This window comes from Neoarius graeffei, chromosome 2, assembly GCF_027579695.1.
Source record: "Neoarius graeffei isolate fNeoGra1 chromosome 2, fNeoGra1.pri, whole genome shotgun sequence".
Classification (NCBI taxonomy): domain Eukaryota; kingdom Metazoa; phylum Chordata; class Actinopteri; order Siluriformes; family Ariidae; genus Neoarius; species Neoarius graeffei.
In genome coordinates, this window is record NC_083570.1 from 122,223,214 (window position 1) to 122,246,230 (window position 23,017).

Below are 23,017 nucleotides of genomic sequence, written 5' to 3' on the forward strand. Positions count from 1 at the left end.
AGCAAAAAGAACTGAACCAGCTGAAATTCTGATCTCTTATCTTGTTCATCTTTGGATCTCAAACCCAAATGTCTTCAGCATAAAGCAAAAACAAAAGAGCTGGCCTTGCTGTTCCGGTACTTTTGGAGGGGACTGTCGGAAGAAGAAGAAAAAAAAAACTAGAAGCCTAAAATTAAAACAGGGACATATTTTTCTCCAGGTCCACAATGCTGCTGTATTTAGTTCTGTGTTCTCTAAATAATTATTCACTTGCTCCATTTATTGCAGTAAAATTGGGACTAAATCTGAGACTCCAGTATTAAAGGGATTAAAGTTGTTGTCTTTAACAGCTACTATTTTTGTTCCCAGTGTTTTACAGAAGGCAGGAGACAGAAGAGAAAAGATCTTCATCGCAGATACAGGGTAAGATCAAACCCAACAACATGACCGTGACACTGACGCTCTGGTATTCTAAACCTCTCTGCTGTTAGTATCTACAGGATTAGATTATAGAAAACATCACTGAGCTCTATATAAAATCTGGAGAGCTCATCGGCTCGTCAGGGTGAAGCCAGCTGGCCGCCATCTTACCACTCCCATCACGGAGCGGAACGGTCATTTAGACGACTGGAAGCTCCACAAAATTGGACGAGTTATTTATGTAGTCGAGGAGAAAAATGCCTACATGTGCAGCAGTGAACTGTACAAATCGTCAGGTCAAAGGTTGTGGACGGACATTTCACCTGTGAGTATTGATGGCTAGCGTGTGATCATTTTTACACGTGTGTGCACAGCGCCGTTTGCGTGGACCCCCTATAGGAAGAGAGGAAAAACTGTCTGATCGTCTTGTCTGTTTTTGTTGAAAATCTGGCATTGATATCTGGGATGAACACTGTGACTGTCAGATTATCGATGCAAATGTTCCTGACTAGAGCAAAGCCAATGTAAAAAAAAAAGGAAGAAGAAATGTATGAAGGAGAAAGCAACAGGACCTGAAATAATCTCCGTAAAAATAATTATAGAGCGGCGGCTACAATTATCGACACCTTCAGGATCTTTTGGTCGTTGCAAAAGTGGAAAAGACTTTCAATCTGTAAATTGTGCATGAATAATTACTCAAACTTCCACTGGGAAAAAACGAGTTGATTCCTGATTATTTAGCGCATCAGATCACGTGACTCCGTTCCACAATTATCGACACCTTTGTCCACAGTTAGACACCGTTCCACAATTATTGACATTCAGATGGTTTTATTTTTAAAAAATCGTACAAACTATTAAGTTAACAAGCCATAGCTTCAATTTAAAATTTGTTTTACATAGACTTATACTAAATATAAAAATTTTTATATAAATATATGGATGTTGGTGTTGACACAAATGAGGAAGTAATTCTAATGTTTGTAAACAAATCAACTCATGTTTAACCTGCGTCAGAAAATCTTCTTGTTCCACTTTTGAAGTAGTTTTGTAAATCACATTTTGTTAATCATTTGTTGTTGTTTGTATTAATTTCTAGTTTTGTCGTTTACCAATAAATGCGTTGACAACGGGCAGTTGACATTGTAACCACATGAAAATCCAGGTCAAAGGTCGCATGTCATTCCTCGAACCAAAATATAAAATGTCCACTGATATTGTAATATGTGGTAGATATTTACAACAAACTGAAAAAAGTTCTGAATGGAATAGAAAAATCTGAATATTTCAAGCATGTAATTTTTTTTACGTTAGGAATTTAATTCAGGTCTAATTCTGTTTATTTCAATCGGATTCCAAATACTCTATAAACATTCCATTCTGTTATGAATCACAAAAATTATTATAAATCACAGCACACTTATTTTTTTTAAAGCACTTCATCTACTTCAACAATGTTACACACAGAGATCGATCCATAACAGTCGTAAATGTCCCTTAATCCCACAGGGTGTTGATAATGGTGGACACCGGTGAAAGTGATCACTATTATCGACACCTCACGTGACTTCTCAAACGTGCCTTTAGATCCAAAATGGTGCCTGTAAATGAAAGAGTAAGAAATAAAGTAGGTTTTGACGAGGAGATCATGAAATATCGGTGAATTTGATCAGTAAAAACATATCCATGATCTTTGCACCATGCTTACCTGCGATGATAACGTCCGGGTTTTCCTCAACTTGTTGATCATGCTAAAAGAAATTCCGTCTCAGGTAATGAGCTGTGTCATCAGACGACAAGATCAAAGGGTGGGGGTGGGGTCTTCTGGTTTATTAATTAACCGATAACTGCTGTAACTGAAACTCAGCTTTGTACGAATTTTTTTTATTTTTTTTTTTTTATTGGTAAATCTGAAAAGGTGTCGATAATTATGGACTGTTGATAATTGTAGCTGCCGCTGTAGTAAAAAAAAAAAGAGCCATGAAAAAAATGATCAGAGACTGAACTGGAAAAGGGAAAAAAATACTAACAGTGAAGCAGAGCGCTATAAAGATATGTCAGGAATGGGGGTCAAGCTGAGAAAATAAGAGGAGGTAATGAAAGGGGGCGGAGTCAGGAGGTACTTTTCTTGGGGCAAATTTGATGAGATACCACGGTTTAACACACAAGCCAAAGACACGCGATGGGAGTGGTAATATGGTGGCCAGACGGCTTCACTCGTCTCTACAGAGGGGAATAGGCTCTGAGCTCTCCAGGTTTTATATAGAGCTCAGTGGAAAAGATACAATCAAATCCGGTAAATCCATAGTGTTAGCATCCTAAAGAACGGTTACAGTGGGGCAAAAAAGTATTTAGTCAGTCACCAATTGTGCAAGTTCTCCCACTTAAAAAGACGAGAGGCCTTTAATTTTCATCATAGGTATACCTCAACTATGAGAGACAAAATGAGAGAAAGAAAGAAAAAAAAATCACATTGTCTGTCTGATTTTTAAAGAATTTATTTGCAAATTATGGTGGAAAATAAGTATTTGGTCAATAACGAAAGTTCATCTCAATACTTTTATATACCCTTTGTTGGCAATGACAGAGGTCAAACGTTTTCTGTAAGTTTTCACACACTGTTGCTGGTATTTTGGCCCATTCCTCCATGCAGATCTCCTCTAGAGCAGTGATGTTTTGGGGCTGTCGCTGGGCAACACGGACTTTCAACTCCCTCCAAAGATTTTCTATGGGGTTGAGATCTGGAGACTGGCTAGGCCACTCCAGGACCTTGAAATGCTTCTTACGAAGCCACTCCTTTGTTGCCCGGGTGGTGTGTTCGGGATCATTGTCATGCTGAAAGACCCAGCCATGTTTCATCTTCAATGCCCTTGCTGATGGAAGGAGGTTTTCACTCAAAATCTCACGATACATGGCCCCATTCATTCTTTCCTTTACACGGATCAGTCGTCCTGGTCCCTTTGCAGAAAAACAGCCCCAAAACATGATGTTTCCACCCCCATGCTTCACAGTAGGTATGGTGTTCTTTGGATGCAACTCAGCATTCTTTCTCCTCCAAACACAAGTTGAGTTTTTACCAAAAAGTTCTATTTTGGTTTCATCTGACCATATGACATTCTCCCAATTCTCTTCTGGATCATCCAAATGCTCTCTAGCAAACTTCAGACGGGCCTGGACATGTACTGGCTTAAGCAGGGGGACACGTCTGGCACTGCAGGATTTGAGTCCCTGGCGGCGTAGTGTGTTACTGATGGTAGCCTTTGTTACTTTGGTCCCAGCTCTCTGCAGGTCATTCACTAGGTCCCCCCATGTGGTTCTGGGATTTTTGCTCACTGTTCTTGTGATCATTTTGACCCCACGGGGTGAGATCTTGCGTGGAGCCCCAGATCGAGGGAGATTATCAGTGGTCTTGTATATCTTCCATTTTCCAATAATTGCTCCCACAGTTGATTTCTTCACACCAAGCTGCTTACCTATTGCAGATTCAGTCTTCCCAGCCTGGTGCAGGTCTACAATTTTGTTTCTGGTGTCCTTTGACAGCTCTTTGGTCTTGGCCATAGTGGAGTTTGGAGTGTGACTGTTTGAGGTTGTGGACAGGTGTCTTTTATACTGATAACGAGTTCAAACAGGTGCCATTAATACAGGTAACGAGTGGAGGACAGAGGAGCCTCTTAAAGAAGTTGTTCCAGGTCTGTGAGAGCCAGAAATCTTGCTTGTTTGTAGGTGACCAAATACTTATTTTACCGAGGAATTTACCAATTAATTCATTAAAAATCCTACAATGTGATTTCCTGGATTCTTTCCCCCCATTCTGTCTCTTATAGTTGAAGTGTACCTATGATGAAAATTACAGGCCTCTCTCATCTTTTTAAGTGGGAGAACTTGCACAATTGGTGGCTGACTAAATACTTTTTTGCCCCACTGTATCTGTGGGAACTAGTCAGAAAAAACTGTGATGTTATAATGTAATAATTGGAGCCCAGGTCTCACCGTGTCTTCTTATTTTACCCCGTCACACAGACACGCCCCAGAATCTCCTGCTGTAAATGAATTCCAGAAAAAGTTCAGACTAAATCTGATGAAGTTTCAGTGTTTAAATGGAGTGATGATAGAGCAAGAAACGCAAGTGCTCCTGAATGAGATCTACACCGAGCTCTACATCACAGAGGGAGACAGTGGAGACGTCAATAAAGAACATGAGGTGAGACGGATCGAGGCAGCGTCCAGGAGAAAAACAACAGAGGAAACACCAATCAAATGCAGCGACATCTTTAAGCCCTTATCTGAAGAAGACAAACCCATCAGAACTGTAGTGACAAAGGGCGTGGCTGGTATCGGAAAAACAGTTTCTGTGCAGAAGTTCATTGTGGACTGGGCTGAAGGGAAAGCAAATCAGGACGTCCCCCTCATATTTCCACTTCCTTTCAGAGAGCTGAATCTGATGAAGGACCAAAACCTGAGTCTGATGGAGCTCCTTCATGTCTGCTTTAAGGAAACCAGAGAAACGGAAATGTCCAGGTTGGAAAAGGTTCTGTTCATTTTTGATGGATTGGACGAGTGTCGTTTCCCTCTGGATTTCCGGAACACAGTGAGTGTGTGTGATGTAACTGAATCAGCATCAGTGCATGTGCTGCTGATAAACCTGATCAAAGGGAATCTGCTTCCCTCTGCTCTCATCTGGATCACCTCCCGACCAGCAGCAGCTGATCAAATCCCCTCTGAGTACGTCCATCGAGTCACAGAGGTACGAGGGTTCAATGACCCACAGAAGGAGGAGTACTTCAGGAAGAGGGTCAGTGATCAGAGCCTGGCCGAGAACATCATCACACACCTGAAGTCATTAAGAAGCCTGTACATCATGTGTCACATCCCAGTCTTCTGCTGGATTTCAGCCGCTGTTCTCGAGAGAATGTTGGGTGAAGCAGAGAGTGGAGAGATCCCCAAGACTCTGACTCAAATGTACACATACTTCATCATTCAGACAAACGTCATCGGGGAAAAATACTCAAAGAAGCAGGAGAGTGATGAAGAAATGCTGCTCAAATTGGGAAAACTGGCTTTTGAGCAGCTGGAGAAAGGCAACCTGATCTTCTATGAGGAAGACCTGCGAGGGTGTGGCATTGATGTGACAGAAGCAGCAGTGTACTCAGGTGTGTGTACGCAGATCTTCAGAGAGGAGCCTGGGCTTCACCAGAGTAAAGTGTACTGCTTTGTTCATCTGAGCATTCAGGAGCATCTCGCAGCTCTGTATGTGCATCTGACCTTCATGAAGGAAAAGAGAAATGTTCTTCATCAGAGCCGGTCCTTTGAGACAATTTCAGATTTACACAAGTGTGCTGTAGATCAGACATTAAAATCTGAGACTGGACATTTGGATCTGTTCCTCCACTTTCTTCTGGGTCTCTCTCTGGAGTCCAATCAGAAACTCTTACATGCCTTAGTAACACAGACAGGAAGTAGCTCCCAGAGCAAAGAGGAAACAGTTCAGTACATTAAGGAGAAGATCAGTAGAGATGAGCTTCCTGCAGAAAAATCCATCAATCTGTTCCACTGTCTGAATGAACTGGGTGATGATTCTCTCGTGGAGGAAATCCAACGCTACCTGAAATCTGGGAAATGAAGTGAACTCTCTCCTTCACAGTGGTCTGCTCTGGTGTTTGTGTTACTGACTTCAGCACAGGAGCTGGAGGAGTTTGATCTGTGTAAATATACCAGGACAGAGAAGATAACAGATTGGGTTCTTGTGAAGGTGATGTCTGTGATTGCAGCATCCAGAAAAGCCGTGTAAGTAAAGCTGAATAGAACTGTTCTACTGTTCCACTGTTAGAAAGAGAGAAACTGAAAGCACTTTGACAGAAACGCACTTTGGGATGTTTTGAGTTTCAGGTGATCCAGAGTGTGTTAATACAAATAGATCAGTAGATAAATGAGGGGGAAACAGCTGCATGTAGAATTGAATAAAACTGAAGTTCAGCTATTAAAGAAGTCGAAACCAGTTGATGTCATTTCAGGAGAAAAATGTTTACGTCTCACATTCTGCCATTTTGTCCCAAGAAGTGTGGAAGCTGTGAGCTGAAGATGGAAGTGACAGCCAGCTAACGAGACTCACAAACACCACATTTCCAAAACTGAACAAATAATCAAACAGAACTTTATACTGACAGTTTATTTACAATATTTACAAATTACACCGCTATTGCAGGCTCCGATGTCCCGTAAACATTGAGGGTTTTTTTCCTGTGTAAAACCTTCACTGAGTGCAGTGTGAGGGTTTTTTGTTCACATCCCTCCACATTAAATTTGTGTTGTAGCTGAAATGTAATTACACAGACGCTGGGCCTGTAGAGCCATGTGGAGTTTGCAGTCATACAAAATTATAATTCCACAAAACTTTACTGTTATTAATGACCTGATAAATAGAGGATATTATACGGTGGCACGAAGATCTGAAATTTATCTTCGAGTGGTGAATGTACATATCACAAGGGAGTGAAGTGAGCATGTAATGTTCTTTATATTATATGGACACATCCACAAAAAAATACACAAGTTAATCAAGAGTTTTAATTTTGAACCAGTTTGCCATTTTGACAACGCGCGTCTAATCAGCGGGGAAACGCTGGGAGTGACGTCATCGGGGTGAAATATGACGCAGACACGAGTGTTTTACTGGGAAATCCACCGCTTGTGTTTTTCATCCGAGCTCCATCCGGGACATGGAGAACCAAAACCGAGACGTAAATCTCTATCTGTCACTCGTGAGGAAATCAGTGAATTGTTTTGATAAATTTGGGGACTTTTTGTTTGTGAACGTGTCGATATAATAAAAAGAAAATCACACGTTGGCTTGAAGATCTGAAGTTCATCTTCTCGTGTTGAAAAATATTTGACTTGTTCACTTCGCTCACTCGTGATCTATACATTCACCGCTCGAAGATAAACTTCATGTCTTTGTGCCACCGTGTAATATCCTCTGTATGTGTCACTCAGGTCCAGGATGTGTTTCATATGAAAAATACGAGTGGCGTGTTTCCCAGTAAAACACTCGTGTCTATCTAATAAAAGGTTTTATTCAGGTGGTGAAAACGATGGTTACGTATGTAACCGCGGTTCTATGAATTTCTCCTGACCGCCAGAGGCGGTGCTGTAAGCACCTGAATGTCCATCACATGCGCATGCAGTTCGAGTGTCTGTATACCAACAAGGTCACTTGCGACAGGGGGTGACATATGTCACTGCACCGGTACTTAAGATGCGTTCACCCCAGAAGTGTTCTCTTGGCAGTCTTCTCGTCAGCCTTCCGAGTGATGGCCAAGTTCTGGCGGTCATCCGAAATTCATAGAACCGCGGTTACATACGTAACCATCGTTCTATTTCATTTCTCCTGACCGCCAGAGGCAGTGCTGTAAGCACCTGGATGACTTGTACCAACAGGGTCATGAGGAAGACCTATTTACCCTATGAATGGTTGGAAAGGGTGGCTGTGGCCAGTGGATTGTGCATGGCCACATTAACCCTATAAAACCTTGCAAACGTGCAGGTTGAGACCCATGAGGCAGCGGCGCAGATATCAGAGTGTGGAACTCCACGTAGAGCCGCTCATGATGCAGCCACATTCCGAGTGGAGTGGCCTCGGATGTGGGGAGGGACCGGGAGGCTGCTGCTAATGGCCTCCACGGTCCAGTTCGACAGTCTGTTTGGACAGCGCGTGGCCACGCCTATGTCCAGTGTGGCCCACAAATAGTGCATCCGACTGCCGAAATGCCGCAGTCGCTTCAATGTATGCCCTCCGTGTTCGAACTGGGCAAAGAAGGACGTGACCTTGGCCCTGCTCATTCTCCTCAGGTGGTGGTCTGAAGGCTTCCAGGCTGAGGGGCTGATTGGTGTATGAAGAGAAGTTCTCGGGCATAAACGAAGGATTAGGCCACAATGTTATACCCATGCCATCGGGCTCCATTGTAAGCACTCCCGGCCGATAGACAGGGTGTGTAGTTCACCCGCTCTCTTAGCATTCCTTTTAGCTATGATGTCGGCTGTCTTTAAAGATAGCCACTTGAGCTCTGTCCCCTGTAGGGGCTCAAATGGAGGTTTACACAGTGCACTTAAAACCAGAGGCAAGTCCCAAGCTGGTCTTGGACTGCGTTGAGGGGGTCTTATGCGCTGAGCACCTTTAAGAAAGTGGCTCACCCATGTGTGGGATCCCACAGTCAGCCCATCTACCCTGTTGTGCATTGCGGATATAGCCGCTACATACACCTTGATGGTGGAGGGTGCAAGGCCCTCGTCCAGATGAGACTGTAAAAAGCTGAGAATCCCCGGTATCGGGCAACATGCCGGTTCCTGATGGCGTGCTTGGCACCAACTTACAAAGAGCTTCCACCTATTGGCATAGAGCGCATTGGTGGAAGGTGCACGGGAACACCGGATGGTCCGCACAACGGTCGACTCACATTCTGCTAGCAGTGGGTCGGGCCCTTCAGAGGCCACACCCACAGCTGCAGCCGTACTGGGTTCGGATGCCGAATTTGACCTTCCATCTGTGAGAGGAGGTCCATCCGTGCAGGGAGACACCAAGGCTCCTTGTGCAGCAACCCGTACAGGGTAGGGAACCAGACTCTCCCCGGCCAATAGGGGGCTATCAACAGCACCCTGTGACCCTCCTTGAGGATCCTCTCGAGAGTGGGCAGAATTAGCGGGAGTGGTGGGAAAGCATATAGGAGCTGCTGTGGCCACTCGTGTGCCAGTGCGTCTTGGCCCAAGGGGCTTGACGTTTCTTTCAGTGTAAACCACAGGGGACAATGTGTCGTGGCCTGGGAGGCGAAAAGGTCCACCTCTGTCCTGCCGTATTGCAGCCAAATACTCTGCACCACTTCCGGGTGCAGCTTCCACTCCCCCGGATCGGGGTTCTGTTGTGACAGAAGATCTGCAGTAGTGTTCCTCACTCCTGATGAATGCATTGCCCTCAGGCTCACCAGACGAGGGTAAGCCCATGTCAGTAGGTGCCGAGTGAGCTTTCAGGGAAGGTAGTGACCTGGTGCCACCCTGATGGTTTATATGATAGACCACAGATGTATTGTCGGTCTTTATAAGGACATGCTGACCCGCTAAAACCGGACGGAAATGTTTCAGGGCGAGGAAAACAGCCCGCACCTCTAACACATTGATGTGTTGTCCCTGCTGTTGTGGGGCCCATACGCCCCGGGCAGTCCTGCACTGCCACGCTGTGCCCCAGCCGATCAGTGATGCATCGGTGGCGACTACTTCTCTGTGAGAGGGTATGGACGTAGACATGAGGAGCAACTGGCTGTGATTCTGACTGGCCTGTGCCTGTGATGTTGTGGATGTAACCCAAGGCTGTTCATCCAGATTTGTAGAGGCCTGAGTGTGAGGAGGCCCAATGGAACTACCGACGAGGCCGCAGTGAGTATACCTAGTAGTGTCTGGAAAGACCTGAAGGTCAGGGTTCATCCCTTCCTGAAGCGATGTAGCCGTTGGACAATATCGCTCACCCTTTGCTAAGACAGGGTTGCCTTCAACAGCTGAGAATTCAGCTGAAGGCCAAGAAAAACAGTCTTCTGGCTGGGTGTAAGGGAGCTCTTGGCGTGGTTCACCCTGAGCCCAAGTTTGGTGATGTGAGAAACCAGCACGGCTGGGTCGCTGAGCGCGTCTACCCTTGACTGAGAACCAATCAACCAGTCATCCAGGTAGGGGGAGGATACTCATTCCCCTGCTCTGAAGTAGGGACAGTGCTGCCGCGACAAATCTCATAAAGATTCTGGGAAGTATGCATCCTTCAGATCGATGGTTGTGAACCAATCGTCCCGTCTGATGCTGTTTAAGACATCGGATGTGTGCAGCATACGGAATTTGAAGACCTTGAGATGGTTGTTCAAATGTCTCAGATCCAGTATGGGGTGAAGCCCACCCCCTTTTTTTGGGGGGGGGAGATGATGAAATAGGTGGAATAAAACCCACTGTTTTGTGAAGGTGGATCTAATGGCTCGATGGCCCCCTTTTTTCAGGAGGGTCAAGACCTCCTGGCGTACTGCCAGAGCTTTCATTTTGAACCCTTGAAATCTCGGCGGTCGTCCTCTGAATTGTATGCTGTAACCCTGAGAGAGGGTGGATATAACCCAGGGGTTCGATGTTACCACTTCCCAGTAGGTAAGTTGTTGACTGGTGAAGTGTCCGACCGCCAGAGTGGAGTAGTCAACGTCTGCCTCCACGCCCCCTACGGGGGGGGAGTGGGAATTGTACCCCGACGTGCCTGTGCGGCGGCACCAAAGAGCTGTCCCGGAATCACTGGGAGAGTGCGGAGGGCCCTCCTGCAGGGATCTGAGAGTGGTGACTGAGCCAACCATACCTGACGCCTGGCGAGAGTTAAAGATGACATTAGTCTGCCCAGCTCCCTGGACATGAAAGCAAATGCCTGCAGCGAGGCCTCGCTTAGGCTTTGCAGTGATGGGTCTGCTCCAGAAGACTGAAGAGCCTGAGACTGGGCTAGGATCAGGTGAGATAACTAATTGCCTATGCGTGCAGCCCGTGCTGCAGCGTCATACCTCTTCCTGATGAAGTCATCGGTCAAACGACACTGTGGCCGTGGACAGCAAGCGTCGGGTCTCAACGTCTCCATGCTGACCAGACCCTGACTAGACGCATCCTGTATCTCTACAGCTCCTCAATAAAGGGGACTGAAGGTGGAACAGTGAAAACAGCAGAGGGGAAGTCTAAAAAAGGCATTCTGCATCCGTACTTCAGATGGTGCCGTGTCCAACCCCAGGTGCCATTTTTATCGCGGGCTTGACCATAGTGGAAAGCACGTCCTCCTCTTGAAGCTCCGCGGCTGGGGACAGCACCAGAGGCTGTGGCTCAGGAGGAGTAAATGAAGCAGCAGAGGCGAGAGCATCAGCAGGCTGTGCTTCAGGCGGTTGTAGGTTATAGAGCAAAGCCTTAATCTCAGCAAGCTCTGAAAGACCACAATGGAAAAGTATTTTTACTTTTGTGTTATCCTCCATAATATTTATATTATGTTTACATGTTATGTTTTTATTGCGAAATAAATCAATACAATACAAAAAGAGCCAAGGTGCCCACTTGTTGCGCCAAGGGGTTCACCTTCTGGTACTTGGGCCTACAGGGAGCCTCCCGTGATGGCTGCTTAGGGCGCTTCCTAGACTTAGGAGGCGGAGTGTAGTCGCTCAGTGCTGGGGGCAGTCAAGAGCCCAAACTGCTTTCCAGCTGAGCAAGCCTAGCAGTGCGTCAAGCAAACAAAACGAAATATCCACGGCAGAGTCAGGCGAACATACTCACCCAACCGCGTTCAGGTAATCAGCAATCAACGCTGAAATAAACAAGCTACAAGGCGAGAAAATACCTACAGTGTGAATCAGAAGTGTACACAAGCACTAATTAAGTATCATACTTGCACCAAAACGATACTTATTAAATCGCTACAAGGCGAGAGAACACCCCTATGATCGCGGTGAAACTGAAACTTAGAAGTTGCTATCTGCCGAAGTCAGAGCGAACTCACTCAGCTATCAGCTGAAGTAAACAAGCTGCAGTGCGAATCAGAAGCGCACACAAGCACCAAATAAGTGTCATACTTGCAACAAAACGATACTTATTAGATCGCTACAAGGCGAGAAAACACCCCTATGATCGCAGTAAAACTGAAATTTATAATTGGAAGTTGCTAGCTGCCAAGGTCAGCGAACTTACTCATAAACGGTTTCTTACCTTAAGCAAATGGCAAATCGCAGTCTTAAGAGGGCGAAAAAAAACGCAGCTCCAACGCGTTAAGGGTTTGCAAGACTCCAGCGATTGCTCTTAGAAAATAGTACGACTCGAATAATCTGCTCTGCACGAGAAGATGCAAGAGAACGCTTCCGGGGTGAACGCACCTTAAGTACCGGTGCAGTGACATACATCACCCCCTGTCGCAAGCGACCTTGTTGGTATACAGACACTCGAACTGCATGCGCATGTGATGGACATCCAGGTGCTTACAGCACCGCCTCTGGCGGTCAGGAGAAATGAAATAGAACAGCCTTTCACAGAGTGCTTATTAGAAGCACAATTCTTATTTATTTATAAAACGTCACAAGGTCGATCAAAAAAAGTTTGTTTCCGGTCGCCCATCCAACCCTGAACATTTCTGAAGTGTTGGAAAAATACAAGCAGTCTTTTTTTAAAAGTAACAAGCATTTCAAATGAGGGAAAACATTTACTGCTGCTCAGAAACAATCACGGCTACGGGCGCAGCCATATTTGATGTACCATGTGATGACAGCAATAACACGCGGGAATTCAACGTGATTCTCGCGGGAAACCAATTGGCGACAAAATGGTGACGAACGTAACGCGCAAACATACGATATTTAACGTTCACTTCACATGCATGAAAACCAGTCACAGCCAATATAAAACTATCCCATACTCATCCCTCCACACACAATCCCAGTCAGAATCACACATCAGCATTCGTGTCCGCCTGCAATTATCGCGCCACTGAAAAAGGTGCTCAGGTCAGTGCAGACATCCCACTTGAAGATCTGCTGGAAAGGTTTGAACATTGATTCAGTAAAACTGTCGTGTAAGTGGCGGTAGACGGATGTCATCGCTGGAGGAGTGTGTTTATTCTAAAAACAATAAGCAGGTATACAGTTCCAAAACATTGGGAAGAATCAAAATCGGAAGACGAGCAAAGGTCATGTGATCTACAGACAGGCGAGTCGAGGCCGAGACAAAAACCGGAGTAATAACACAAAGAAAGGCTCGAGAAGGTCAGACATGAGTGCACTGAGCGGTGACGTCACAAAGTCTGTTTGTGTTCAGCCTGTAATTGGTCCTTGAGTCACGCGCTGCTCGTTGAGAGTGCGACTGCACGTGGGCGCCAGTGATAGTTCGTGGCTGGGGGGCGGATGTGACAAAAACGTTATTTTAATGAATATTAAAATGAATCTCTTCCATGTCATTTTAAAACGAGACCCGAAACCGACATTAAAATGTACAATCAGTTAACAGCCAGTGTCGCTTTACTCGCACATGCTTAAGTTACGACAGCCCAATCTGTCAACTCCAATCTGTCTTACGGCAGCTACTGTTAGCAACACATGTTCATGTATTCATTGTGGAACTGATAAAGCAGAACATTATGAAGTGTTGATGTTGTGTTTGTGGGATTAAACATTGGGCGGTGGTGGATGAACAAAGAAGAAAAACACCTCAAAAAGTATTATTTTTATTTTCATGAAATCCTGCAATCATGCATATAATTATAATAAATTTCCATCATAACTGTTTGATATTTAGTCACCAAATTGTACGTACCAATTTAATACGGTTCTGAAAGAAAAGGAAAAAATCTGACCATCGTACCCTGAATTTTTTGAGGTTGTGACAGAAAACCATTCCGTTATCCATCCATCCATTATCCGTAACCGCTTATCCTGTACAGGGTCGCGGGCGGGCTGGAGCCTATCCCAGCTGACTACGGGCGAGAGGCGGGGTTCACCCTGGACAAGTCGCCAGGTCATCACAGGGCGACACACAGAGACACACAACCATTCACACTCTCATTCACACCTACGGTCAATTTAGAGCCACCAGTTATCCGAACCTGCATGTCTTTGGACTGTGGGGGAAACCGGAGCACCCGGAGGAAACCCACACAGACACGGGGAGAACATGCAAACTCCGCACAGAAAGGCCCCGTCAGCCACTGGACTCGAACCCACAACCTTCTTGCTGTGAGGTGCCGCCCCTGTGACAGAAAACACAATTTATTATTTTTTATTTTTTGCTTGGCCTAATGTAAATTTATTCTGCGCTAATTATTCTGTTGTAATGTCCTGACAGCTTTTATAAATTGTAACTTTTTTGTTGTGTCGACCTTCTCACAGCTTTTATTCTTTTTCATGCTGTCGCTCTTTGGTGTGTTTATTTGTCTCTGAAACAAAAAGCTCTGTCTCAAACTTCAGTGTCCTTTTCTGGGAGAGGTCTTTACCTCCCCACACACAGGGAAAGTCAGACAGGGAGACGCAACACACTGAGTGTAAGGGGAAGAACATGTCCAGTCTGTAAATCACTGGCACCAGGAACAAATAAGGAGCACCTGGCAACACACACACACACTGTTATCCAACGAGCTCATCATGAGTCGCTCGATAAAACCCCTTCAGCACGGGGCTGGTGATCATTTCAGTAGCTCACTAATTAGAGAACAAATCCAGTGTCTGAGCTGTTCAGATAAATATGACTCTGCCTCTAACTCTGCCTGCTTCAAATCAAATCAAGTTTATTTGTATAGCGCTTTTAACAATAAACATTGTCGCAAAGCAGCTTTACAGAATTTGAACGACTTGAAACATGAGCTAATTTTATCCCTAATCTATCCCCAATGAGCAAGCCTGTGGCAAGGAAAAACTCCCTCAGACGACATGAGGAAGAAACCTCGAGAGGAACCAGACTCAAAAGGGAACCCATCCTCATTTGGGCAACAACAGACAGCCTGACTATAATATGAACAGTTTTAACAGGTATAACCCTCAACTGTCCTAATGGGGCCGTCCTTCACAGGAGCGGTGCGATAAAACTCCGACCAGACACAGGGCACCAGGATGGATCAAGCAGGTCCGAGGGGCAGAAGAGGCCAACATCTCAATCCCAGGATCAACATGTAACTCAGAGGGACAGATTGGGGGGGGGGGGGGGGGAGAGAAATATCTCCACCCTCTCCACCAAAAGATATCCTGTTGACTCCATGTAGCTCAGAGGGACAGATTTTTTTTGGGGGGGGGAGAAAACACAGGTGGTTAGGTATGCCCAATGTCACCTGAATAAGTAGGAACAGTATACATATTGCACCGAGTACAAGCAGGGACTCCGGCAACTAACTATGACAGCATAACTAAAAGGAGAGAGCCAGAAGGTAACACAGGCATGAGGGAGCCCCGGGACATAAAGCAGGTATAACCCTCAACTGTCACAGGAGCAGTGCGATAAAACTCCGACCAGTCACAGGGCACCAGGATGGATCAAGCAGGTCCGAGGGGCAGAAGAGGCCAGCATCTCAATCCCAGGATCAACATGTAACTCAGAGGGACAGATTGGGGGGGTGGGAAGAGAGAGAGAAAGAAAACACGTTGTTAGGTATGCCCTAAAAATGACAAATATTAAATCTGTGTGGTAGGCTCGCAGAGACGAGAGTCTTTACATCAGGCATAACACACAACAATGGCATGTTAATATGGTAAAATATATCATGACCTGCTCTGGCTGGATGCTTGATTGGGTGATGGGAGCACAGTCCTCAACAATGATGAGATGCAGATGGGGCCCTTAGGGCTGGCCAAGACAATTCAGTTACATTTCACTGGGTCTGGGACATGTGACAGATTGTCTGACAGCCGATTCCCTGCAGGCTACGATAGCCAGTCGAGGTCTCCACCCTCTCCACCAAAAGATTTCCTGTTGACTCCATGTAACTCAGAGGGACAGATTTGGGGTGGGGGGGAGGGAAAGAAAACACAGGTGGTTAGGTATGCCCAATGTCACCTGAATAAGTAGGAACAGTATACATACTGCACCGAATACAAGCAGGGACTCCGGCAACTAACTATGACAGCATAACTAAAAGGAGAGAGCCAGAAGGTAACACAGGCATGAGGGAGCCCCGGGACATAAAGCAGCCAGCCACTACACCATCAACAAACTCGAGTGAGCAAGCGAGTGGGGACTGACAGCATCCATACATCCCAGTTTACCAAAACACTCTATGTCTGAGGACCCTCCAGATCAACTCCTTTACCTCATAAACACCATTAACAAAAGGCTTGACTAAACAGATATGTTTTCAGCCTAGACTTAAATGCTGAGACTGTGTCTGATTCCCGAACATTACTTGGAAGGCTGTTCCATAACAGTGGGGCTTTGTAAGAAAAGGCTCTGCCCCCTGATGTAGCCTTCACTATACGAGGTACCAGCAGATAGCCTGCACCTTTTGATCTAAGTAGGCGTGGCGGGTCATAGAGGAGCAGAAGTTCACTCAGGTACTGTGGTGCGAGACCATTTAGTGCTTTAAAGGTCAATAGTAGTATTTTATAATCAATACGAAATTTGATTGGGAGCCAATGCAGTGTGGATAAGACAGGCGTGATGTGGTCATATTTTCTAGTTCTAGTAAGGACTCTTGCTGCTGCATTTTGAACTAACTGGAGCTTGTTTATGCACTTATTGGAACATCCAGACAGTAAGGCATTACAATAATCTAACCTGGAGGTAACGAAAGTATGGACTAGTTTTTCTGCATCATGCAATGACATTAAATTTCTTATCTTTGCAATATTTCTGAGATGAAAGAAAGCTATCCGGGTGATGTTATCAATGTGAGTTTCGAATGAAAGACTGGGGTCAATAATCACTCCGAGGTCTTTTACTGCTGCACGTGAAGAAACAGAAAGGCCATCCAGAGTTACTGTGTAATCAGAAAACTTACTTCTAGCTGTATGTGGTCCGAGTACAAGTACTTCAGTCTTGTCAGAGTTAAGCAGAAGGAAATTAATAAGCATCCAGTGTCTAATGTCCTTAACACATTCCTCAATTCTATTAAGCTGGTGTCTCTCATCAGGTTTTGCAGAGACATACAACTGTGTGTCATCAGCATAACAGTGGAAACTAATACAATGTTTACGAATAATATCGCCCAGAGGTAACATATATATCGAGAAAAAAGCAGTGGACCCAAGACGGAACCTTGTGGAACACCAAACTTTACCTCGGTACGTCTAGAAATATCACCATTTATATCAACATACTGATAACGATCAGTTAGATAAGACCTGAGTCAGGAGAGGGCCTTTCCCTTAACTCCCACAACATTTTCTAGTCTATCCAGAAGAATGGAATGATCAATGGTATCAAATGCTGCACTAAGGTCAAGCAACACAAGTAGCGAGACACAGCCCTGATCAGACGCCAACAGTAGGTCGTTTACTACTTTAACCAGTGCTGTCTCTGTGCTATGATGAGGTCTAAATCCTGACTGATACATTTCATGGATGCTATTCCTATGTAAATATGAGCATAACTGCTGTGCCACAGCTTTTTCAAGGATCTTGGAGATAAAGGGGAGGTTTGATTTTGGCCGATAATTGGACAGCTGACAGGGATCAAGGTCAGGTTTTTTAATCAGTGGTTTGATAACTGCTAGTTTAAAGGATTTGGGTACATAGCCAATCATAAGAGAAGAATTTATTATTTTTAGAAGCGGTTCAATTACTCCAGGCATTATCTGTTTGAATAGATGTGTCGGTAAGGGATCTAGTACGCAAGTTGAGGCTTTTGATGTAGAGATTAATGAAAGTAATTCAGTTTCTTTTAGGGGAGTAAAACATTCTAACTGATGATCTGATACAGTTATATTGTTAACTACAAGGTCACTTTCATTGTCTAACCTTAAATTAGTAGTTTGAATTTTTTGTCGGATATTCTCAATTTTGTCATTAAAAAAATTCATGAAGTCGTTGCTACTACATACTGCAGGTGTGCATGTGTTGATAGTGGACTTATTCCTGGTTAATTTTGCTACAGAATTAAATAGGAATCTAGGATTATTTTTGTTATCTTCTATTAGGGAGGAGAAATATGTTGATCTCGCAGCACTAAGAGCTTTTCTATACTTCAGGAAGCTCTCCTTCCAAGCTAATTTGAACACTACCAATTTTGTTTGACGCCATTTACGTACCAATTTTCGAGCGGTCTGTTTTAATGTGCAAGTGTCATCATTATACCAGGGTGCTAATTTTTTGTCTCTGACCATTTTCCTTTTTAGAGGAGCTGCATTATCTAAAGTATGGCGGAATGTTGACTCTAAGCATTCAGTTGCCTGATCAAGTTCTGCAGGGGCTGACAGTGACCCAATCAAAGTTGACAGCTCTGGGAGATCATTTATAAAGCTCTGTGCAGTAGTTGACGTGAGAGTACGTTTAATACAGTAGCGTGGTGAGGTGCATATATTATTACTCAGACATATTTTGAATGAGATGAGACAATGATCTGAGATAACTTCAGACTGTGGAAGTATGACTATATTGTCTACGTTTAATCTGAATGTTAGTATTAGATCAAGGGTGTGACCACCATTATAGGTCGGTCCTATGACATTCTGCTTAATCCCGACTGAATCTAAGATGGACACAAACGCTGTTTTTAAAGGGTCTTCTGGGTTATCGAAGTGAATATTAAAATCTCTGACAACTAAAGCTTTGTCTAAGGAAATAACCAGATCTGAGATAAAATCTGCAAATTCAGAAAGAAACTCAGAATATGGCCCCGGGGGCCTGTAAATAATAAGTAATGGAATTAACTGGGTAGACTTATTTTTCGAGGCTACATACATTATATGAGTATGAAGAACTTCAAATGTATTAAATTTATAACCAGGTTTTTGTGTTACACCTAGATAATCGTTATAAATAACCGCAACGCCTCCTCCTCTGCCAGTTAGACGAGGCTGGTGTATATAACTGTATCCAGGAGGACTCGCTTCATTTAATGCTATATATTCATTTGGCTTAATCCATGTTTCTGTTAAACACAGTACATTAAACTCCTGATCAGTAATGAGTTCATTAACCATTAGCGCTTTAGATGTAAGAGATCTAATATTTAATAGCCCCACCTTTAGATCAAAGGTGCTGGCAGCAGCTGTACAGTCAGTATGATCTAATTTTATATTGATTAGGTTACTGGAACAAACTCTCTGAAAATTTCTACCTTTTTGTTGAGCTCAGGGAACAGACACAGTCTCGATGTAGTGGACCCTGAGTGATGACTCTGTGCAGCTAGTAGACAGTCGGTTTAGCCTGTTCGTCTGCTCCCTGGCCTTGGCTCTGGATTGTCAGAAATTAACTAGGCCTGTTCTGAGACTATGACCTATGCTGCAGGAAATGAGAGCAGCACCTTCCCGAGTGGGATGGATACCGTCCCGCCCTAACAGGCCAGCAGTGCCCTCAAAATTAGCCCAATTATCTATAAAGCCCACACTGTTTTCAGAGCACCACCTGGACAGCCAGCAGTTCAGCGACCATAACCTGCTGTAAGCTACATCGCCACGCTGCATTGGGATGGGGCCAGAGCATACTACAGCATCGGACATCGCCTTCGCTAATTTAAACACCTCTACAAAGTTACTCTTAGTAACCTCAGACTGACGAAGGCGTATATCATTAGCTCCTGCATGGATAACTATCTTTGAGAACCTGTGCTTGCCTAGGACCCTAAGATTACCTGCTATGTCCGGCGCCCTGGCTCCCGGTATACACCTGACTAAAGCTGCTGGTGCCCCTAAAGGCTGAGCTAATTTCACGTGCCGTACGATAGAGTCCCCTATAACCAGAGCTCTTTCAGGTTTCTCAGTGGGTGCATCACTAAGGAGAGCAAACCTGTTCGACACGTGACGCGGAGAGGAGTGGTGCTCCCGTGGGCGAGCCTCAGCGGTAGCTTTGGCTCTACGCTTATGCCGCCGAGCCGTCACCCATTCGCCCCGCTGTAAGGGCTCTAATGCCGGAGTTGGGGGATTGCTAACTCCACCTAGGGCGTCCAGACTTTCCCTAACAGAAACTACACTGTTCTCACGCTCACTAACCTGCTCTAAAGCCTGGACACGCGCTTCTAGCACTGAAATCTTCTCCGTCAGAGAGCTAACTAATCTGCACTTATCACAAGTAAAGCTAATAGAGCTATCGCTAGTGACGGAGGAAGAATGACTAAACATCCTGCACTCAGCACACTGAACAGGCTGAAAGTGTGCCATGATGAAAAGATTCACGTACCTTAAATGAAGATCTGTTGATATTAAAGCAGATCAGATGGCCTCTGCTTGTGGTCTTTACACAGGAGGAGAGAAAAAGAAAGCTTCCGGTCTCGGCGTTCTTCCGAAAAAAGAAAGAGAAAAAACCGGGAAAAAAAACGGAAAAAGGAAAGCGAAAGTGAAAAGTACAAAAATGAAAGCGACAGTACAATAAAAATGAAGAGGATACTGGAAATTTATTTGTAGAAAAAAAGTTAAACTTCATCTCAACCTGACTGATCATTTGGGTGAGTTTATTATGTTTTATTTTATTTCCTTCAGTATCAGTTGTGATGGAATTGAAGGGAGCAGCGCTGAAGCTCTGGTCTCAGTGCTCAACTCAGAAACCTCCAATCTGAGAGAACTGCATCTGACTGTGAGGACACTGAATCTGTCTTGGAATGAACTAGAAGACTCAGGAGTGAAGCGTCTCTGCGCTGGACTGGAGAATCCTCACTGTAAAGTGGAGAGCCTGGAGTAAGATCATCTCTTTGTGTACATTATTGATTTTCAGTTGAATTTGACTGTAACAGTACAACATGCAGAGCAAATATATTCCTCATTAAACTCCTCACTTCTGCATTAAAGCACTAATTAAACACACTGAGAATTTGATACGTGGGGATAAAAATACAGTTAAAGCAGGGTTTTCATTAGTATGGAAAACAGATGAAATGTTGCTCTGGTGGGAGGACCAGGGGGGCGGAGCCCAGAGCCGAAAACGAATTTTGCAATTTCTAACAGCCAGTCGTTAGCTCTCCATGGTCCATCTGAAATAGAAATTCAAGTCATTCCTGGGTCTCATGGCGATTACAGTTCGTATGCCACAAAACCCAATCAAGATTTGGGAAATCAGAACAACACCAACGCTTGCAGAATAAAGAAATCGAATGTATAACGACAACCATGCAAAATAGCAATAACTTTTTTAAAATGTAAACTGGGCAGGGTTCTCCACTTTTCAAAAATAAAAGGAGGGGGCGGGGCCCCAGTGGGGGGCCAGGGGGACAAAATCCCCCTGAAGCTGATGGACTTTGGGCTTTTTTGACAGTGAAACTGGCCAATAAATGGATAGGAAATGCTAAATCATTGTTAAAATCATTTTACAGAAAATTAATGCATTCTTACTGTACGTATCATCTTTATTGTCAATGTGAGACTCATTTGACATTTCAGTTGAGACTGATGCACCTGTTGTGCATCCCTGAATTAATTATATATTTTTTCTTTGTGAGAAAAATAAATGAACTTCCATGCATAAACAAAATACCCAATTACAATAAATGCATATATTTTTTACAATACACATAATTAATGTTAATTGGGTGAAACCACTCCAATCCATGCACCAGCTGGTGCGCGTGCCCGAGACTGGCACTACAAAGCCACCCGGCCTCCGTAGTTCGGGTCCTTTGACCCAGGAGCCCAGAAGTCCTGCAGTAAACAAACACTGAAGCAGCGGGAAAATGCAGCTCTCGCCTACGCAATCACAGATACGCAAAATAAAAGACCTGAACTTAACTTGTGTGTGTGTGTGTGCTGTTATATGATTACTGTAACGGTGTAGGGTCAGAAAAGACTATAGATAAGCGTACCCGTTGCACAATAACGCTACCAACACCTGCAGAGTTATTTAGCTGCTGGCTCGTTATTTTGGCCACTTCAGGTCACCCCGTATGCATTCGTTTAATGGTCTTCTGCGTGTTAAATAGTTTCAAATTTATAATGAAGCGAATACTTTGATTTATTTGGTGAATACTAATGAAGTCACAAGGTTTTTTTGGGGGGTTTTTTGGCCAAGGGAAGGGTGGCGGGCCACTTTAAAAGAGCCTGTGGAGAACACTGCTGGCATTTTCCACGAGACTTACCAGTTTTTTCTGTGAAGCCGAAATTGAACAGCGTTCGCTTTCATTTTTTCGCGGTCACCATCATGCTATACCATACAGGATAGGGTCGCCATCTTACCATGTGGGAACCATGTGATATGCTATAATTTAATACGCATGAAATGATTGGCTAATCCTTCTTATATCGTCCAATCGGTTCCCACCTTTTATCTAGTCACATGTACACAGCCTCAGCAACCAAACGGCGCGCAAGTAACGGCGTTCCTTATCAAGTAAGTCCGACGAGAAAGCTCGAACAATTACGGGAAAATTGCATTTGGCCAAAAAACAACCGATTCAGACGTCATTACAACCGATGATTTCGATCGGCAATCGGTTACTAATGAAAACCCTGTTAAACACAGATGAGTCAGGTTTCTTTTTTCTTTTTTTTCCTTAAACCAATAAAAGCTTTACACCTCTTGTAGACTCGATGTCAAGAAGAATCAAAAATAGCTTTAATAATTGGTCAGAGTTAATAATATCTTGTGATTGGACAAGAGAAGGGAGACAGTCCATCATCAGACTCATCATCTTTAAAGTCAGTATTAAATCTGTTGATGAAGTGTGTGTCATTGTGTCTCTGCAGGTTGTGTGATTGTGGTGTCTCAGATGAAGGCTGTGCTGCTCTGAGTTCAGCTCTGAGATCAAACCCCTCACACCTGAGAGAACTGAATCTGTCCTATAATAATCTGGGAGACTCAGGAGTGAAACGTCTCTCTGCTGTACTGGAGAATCCTCACTGTAAACTGGAGATACTGGGGTAAGATCATCTCTCTGAGAGTCACATGACCTGCTCCTCAGTAAGACCCATTCTCTAATAGTGAGACTGAAGCAGAGGTTTTAGCTTCATCAGTGTCCTGAGGAGGAAGATTGTTTC

General features: G+C 44.4%; 1 pseudogene; it reads left to right on the plus strand.

The window, feature by feature from the left end:
- The first annotated feature begins 206 nt into the window (after positions 1-206).
- Positions 207-20,732, plus strand: LOC132870871 (NLR family CARD domain-containing protein 3-like; annotated as a pseudogene).
- The last annotated feature ends 2,285 nt before the right edge of the window (positions 20,733-23,017 follow it).